At 41.3% G+C, this 6,000-nt stretch overlaps 1 long non-coding RNA gene across 1 annotated transcript; it reads left to right on the plus strand.

Annotated features, from left to right (window-relative positions):
* The first annotated feature begins 2,331 nt into the window (after nt 1-2,331).
* Nucleotides 2,332-6,000, plus strand: LOC110504329. Its single transcript, XR_002470588.2, has 4 exons — nt 2,332-2,519; nt 4,614-4,695; nt 4,847-4,962; nt 5,079-6,000. It is a non-coding gene; the product is annotated as an uncharacterized LOC110504329 (long non-coding RNA).

Raw genomic sequence — 6,000 nt, forward strand, 5'->3', positions numbered from 1 at the left:
TCACAACCACAGGCTTAATTACTGTAGGTCCCTTTGTTTGCACAAGGGATGACACCAGGAACTGACTCACTTAGAGAGCTGTGCTACAAATGAACATGTCCATTTCCTCCAAACTAATCACCCCTACATCACATTATGGAATTCTACCAATGAGTGCATAGATGGAACATTAGATTTCATATATAGCTGGCTACATGGCTTTTCTTGGAACTGAATTGCTGTCTTGGAAATTCCCATGTTGGTTAAACGTTTGCATTTGTATCAAAGGTTAAAACCACTTTTTCCACTTATAGTGATAACATTGACTTAGTAAGTCATTGATTCAGGGAAGTGTACGGCACTGCGTTTGATGATGATAGGTTCTAATTTTTCAGAGTAAATAACTCACGGACACTAGAGAAGCTTAACCAAGTTTAATTCTTCCCAAAGGGTCGACACAGCTGTGTTCAGACAAAAAAACGTTTCACACAAGCACTGATATTTAACCCTTTCTCCAAGGTTGAGTCTCCTCCTCTGCAACTGAACAGCCAATGCATCTCTATTGCTAGACAGAACCTTAGTGATATCTGTTCTTCCTTACTTTGTCTAACCTGACCTCTACCCCAAAGTGCTCACTCCTACCCAACTCAAGGCTGTCATGGTTATTGATACCAGACTGTGTCTCTTCTCCCAGTGTATCCCTGATGGCTAACAATAACATATCCTGACATAATGTAAATGTTATACATTACCCTCTATCCCTCAGTGACATTAGTTTCCAAGAACTCCACCCATCTCCCCTTCTCAATGCCTGCCGCATGTAATCGCTTCCCTGCACTCAACATATTCCAAGCTTAGTTGCACACACTATATACCTTCCTCCTATAACCCTTAACTTCTAGTGTAAACCCTCAACCTTAGCACTCCATCAGTGACATGAATAAGTATATTTTCATATTCTCAGAACCCAACAATGATGAGCTTTTCATCACTAGATGACAAACTGTATGAATGAATGCCACAGTTGGAGAGATTGTCCTCTGCTCTGTGGATGAACTCTAACCTAATCTGATATGACAGGTATAGTTAATGTCATGTTTATAACACAGGTTTGTATTGTTAATGACTTGACCAATGATTCAGTTCACTTGTATCCCCATAATTAGCATTTAATGGATAATATGTGTTATTTATGGTACACGCTGCACCAATTACAATGTATTTTATGCATGTCAAGAGTTGCTGTACATAATCTCTCTTAGAAATGTTTAATGTTGAGATGTCCTCTATGAAAAAAAAGTAAGAAAATGGATGCACTCACTGTAAGTCGCTCTGGATAAGATCGTCTGCTAAATGACTAAAATGTCAAGTATAAATGTCCTCTGAAGTATAGACAGTATGTTACAGCATGCTTGTTTTCAGCTTCCAAACAGTGAGATTCTTATAAAGTGCCTATAGCGTAAAGGTAAAAGTTAATGCCTGTATGGGAAAAATGTATTATAATAATCAATGCATAATTTGAGCATGAGTGTATAGTCAACCATGTTTGACGTTCCTGTGAGATGAAGCTGTATGCATGGGCTGTTGATTTGTTCTCGTGCCTATACAGTGCCTGCACCATTCATGCAACGAATGACAATGACATACAGTACTTCTGTACATATTCGTTTTTGTTCTTGTTAAAGTAAAACTTGCTGCCATCTGGTTCTTGAGTGATATTTCTGAGCTGCGTGTTTGTTAAGACGCCTTAATTCTGAGAAGGACTGTGTCATAGTGTGAAAGGTTTTCCGTTGTATGCCTTATACCTCCTTACCCAGAACACTACGGAAATCATCAAGCTCACAGAGGCAGGATTAGACAAGATTAATAATAGAATATTGTGGTTTTTGGATGAGATCAATGAAATCCAGCGGATGCTTGATTTAGTTAATTCCAGGGTTTAGGGGGAAAAAAAGAGATCTATGTTTTGTACATAAGCCAAGTTTAATAGGCCACTACTGTGTATGTCTCATATCTGGGCTATAATAGCAGCCATAGGCTACAATAGAAAGGTTAGGCCTACTTTTAAATCAAACATCAAATAATTACTCATCCAGTCAATAGGTTGCCCATACACCCAGGGAGAGAGAGAGTGAGAAACCAGGAAGCACAATGCGAGAGTAATGGAGCCTGATGATGAAGCGTCATCATTGCCTAGTGAATCTCCTAGCAACAGAAACATCTGCTTTTGTGAGGACCAATGAGGTTTCAGAGGGTATGGTGTTGTTGCTTGTTTCACAGAAAATTATATTTTAAGATCCCATGTGTTGCGTACTCTGAAGGGAGTATTAAAATGAAGCTACAGTGACTGCGTGTGAAGTGCAAACTTCAGGCAAAGCTTGTAGCTGGGATAATTGGGACAGACAGTAAATGTCGCAGCAACGGATGATCACGCATTGGACAGATTCAGAAGAACTGATTACTTCATAGGTTGCCTACATCTGAAAGGACTGCTGATTTGCTGAAGTGCTTTATGAACTGTTGAAGATTCACATCATAAGGTAATTTTATAAATTAATTTAGGTCATATTTGATCAAATGTGTGGGTTATTCTCACAAATAGCTGAGATTCCAATAAGATAAACTGAATAAAATAATTAACATTAAAGACATGCATCATCAGTATCATCATCAGATCAGTCAGTCAAAAGATTTTTAATGAATTTATTTGCAAATTATGGTGGAAAATAAGTATTTGGTCAATAACAAAAGTTTATCTCAATACTTTGTTATATACCCTTTGTTGGCAATGACAGAGGTCAAACGTTTTCTGTCTTCACAAGGTTTTCACACACTGTTGCTGGTATTTTGGCCCATTCCTCCATGCAGATCTCCTCTAGAGCAGTGATGTTTTGGGGCTGTTGCTGGGCAACACAGACTTTCAACTCCCTCCAAAGATTTTCTATGGGGTTGAGATCTGGAGACTGGCTAGGCCACTCCAGGACCTTGAAATGCTTCTTACGAAGCCACTCCTTCGTTGCCCGGGCGGTGTGTTTGGGATCATTGTCATGCTGAAAGACCCAGCCACGTTTCATCTTCAATGCCCTTGCTGATGGAAGGAGGTTTTCACTCAAAATCTCACGATACATGGCCCCATTCATTCTTTCCTTTACACTGATCAGTCGTCCTGGTCCCTTTGCAGAAAAACAGCCCCAAAGCATGATGTTTCCACCCCATGCTTCACAGTAGGTATGGTGTTCTTTGGATGCAACTCAGCATTCTTTGTCCTCCAAACACGACGAGTTGAGTTTTTACCAAAAAGTTATATTTTGGTTTCATCTGACCATATGACATTCTCCCAATCTTCTTCTGTATCATCCAAATGCTCTCTAGCAAATTACAGATGGGCTGGCCTAAGCAGGGGGACACGTCTGGCACTGCAGGATTTGAGTCCCTGGCGGCGTAGTGTGTTACTGATGGTAGGCTTTGTTACTTTGGTCCCAGCTCTCTGCAGGTCATTCACTGGGATTTTTGCTCACCGTCCTTGTGATCATTTTGACCCCACGGGATGAGATCTTGCGTGGAGCCCCAGATCGAGGGAGATTATCAGTGGTCTTGTATGTCTTCCATTTCATAATAATTGCTCCCACAGTTGATTTCTTCAAACCACGCTGCTTACCTATTGCAGATTCAGTCTTCCCAGCCTGGTGCAGGTCTACAATTTTGTTTCTGGTGTCCTTTGACAGCTCTTTGGTCTTGGCCATAGTGGAGTTTAGAGTGTGACTGTTTGAGGTTGTGGACAGGTGTCTTTTATACTGATAACAAGTTCAAAAAGGTGCCATTAATACAGGTAACGAGTGGAGGACAGAGGAGCCTCATAAAAAAGAAGTTACAGGTCTGTGAGAGCCAGAAATCTTGCTTGTTTTGTAGGTGACCAAATACTTATTTTCCACCATAATTTGCAAATAAATTCATTAAAAATCCTACAATGTGATTTTCTGGAATTTTTTTTCTCATTTTGTCTGTCATAGTTGAAGTGTACCTATGATGAAAATTACAGACCTCTTTCATCTTTTTAAGGGGGAGAACTTGCACAATTGGTGGCTGACTAAATACTTTTTTGCCCCACTGTATATTTTTTGATATCTTGAATGGGAATACAGTCCCACTATGCCTAACTGCAGAGGGAGTAAAATGTGTTTTATAGCAGGTGTCATTCAGCTGAAAATTCACAAATTAGTGCAATATCCGAAACTCTCTCTGTTCTCTATCTCTCTTTGTCACACACACATACCACACACGCGCACACTGACTCCCCAAGCACATACTCAACCCAATTTCTTCATAAATAGCCTTGTGTGGGATGATGGCAATGGCAATAAAAAATTCAGCTCTGCCTACAAAACACATGCTGAAAAAAGTAATATTTTTAATCCGGCCATTACAAATAACCTATGCAGTGAAAATAAATATAAGAAAAGATAGGCCACATGTTAAAATGTTGCAGCATATCTAGTCCATGTTTTACAGTTATGGAATACAGATACAAATAAATGTTCTGTGTGTGACTTTTTATTAAAACAGGTGTCTCTCTCCGGTCTCTATTCCTACCTCTCTCTCTAATTATCTCCTTATCTATCATTCTCCTCCACTAGAGGCCCCTGAAAGCAATGTGTGCGGCTCAGAGAGCAGCCCAAGCAATCAGGAGGATTTGTGGCTCTGGGCTGTTACTATCAGGTAATGTACCGTGGATATGACCACTCCTGCTGGGGCTGTTATATAATTCTGTGTCACTCCACTAACCACATAATCTGTCCTTGCCAATGTGTTGAAAGGGAGAGATGTATCAAGGTTGTAATTGCAATTTTCCTTATTGTGCTTCAAGCAGTCGATTCCCTCTAAGAGAGATTCAACTATTCAACAACGTCGAAAGTTGCCTACTTCAAAAGGAAATATGCGGAAGAGGAGGATTTACATGGAGACCTACATGGTTGTGTATCAAAAGTAGGAACTGCTTTGATTGTGTTTACATGTTCAGACATAAATTTGTTGTCCTATGACGTGACACTTTAAATGTGACTTAGATTTCTGTCTCATAACCATGACCTCTGTTTCCTTAGCACCTGATACGTCAGGAGGACCGCAGCTGCATCCTCCAACTCTCATTGGAGAAGCTGAGATTCTTAGAGGACCCTGAAGCCTACCTGCGACGCTCAGTGCTCATCAACAACCTGCTGAGAAAGATCCACCACGAGGAGGAGGAGGGTGAGACAGGGCAGGAAGAAGAAGATGAAGAGAGGCAGGGGACCTGTGATAGGGGCCCAGGCAGCCAGCGGCTGCTCTACCCAGACAGGAAGCGTGTGAAGGTGGTGGTGGCAGACTGCTGCTCTCAGTCCTTTGGACTGAAGGAGATACCACACTACCACCTGGTGGCCTACCCCTCCTCCACATGCCTCTATGGCCTTGGCACATGTCCCAGCATCTCCCCTTGCCACAGGGCACAAGTCCTGCTCTATAAACTGGATGATAATGGGTGACTCAGTGAATTGCTGCCAAAGTACGGGTAGAACTTGAGATGAACTATGCACATCGAAGTAATTGTCAGGGAGTGGTTTGGTGACAGAACCCCCTATTCAGTCAGAGCTGCATTCTGCATCTTGCAGTCTGATGCTATCTACATGCAAAATGGGAGACTACAGCTTCTTATGTGTGATTTCTGACACAGTCAACGGAGCAAGAGTCCGAATCAGTGTCTGTGACAGCATGCGCAGCGCCATTTAGTCAATCTCCATTTTGAACAGTGGAGGTTGGAGGAGGACTGTTATAGGAGGACTGTCTCATTGTAATGGCTGGAATGGAATATGGAACAGAGTCAAACGTGGTTTCCATACATTTGATGTGCTTGATATAGTTCTGTTTATTCCATACCGGGCATTACAATGAACCTGTCCTTCTCTCAACCAGCTTCTTCTCTCATGCTGACAAAGGGTGGCTACTTTGAAGAATCTCAAATATAAAATATATTTTGATTTGTTTTTGGTT

The sequence above is a fragment of the Oncorhynchus mykiss genome, chromosome 25 (genome assembly GCF_013265735.2).
Source record: "Oncorhynchus mykiss isolate Arlee chromosome 25, USDA_OmykA_1.1, whole genome shotgun sequence".
In the NCBI taxonomy this organism is placed as follows: domain Eukaryota; kingdom Metazoa; phylum Chordata; class Actinopteri; order Salmoniformes; family Salmonidae; genus Oncorhynchus; species Oncorhynchus mykiss.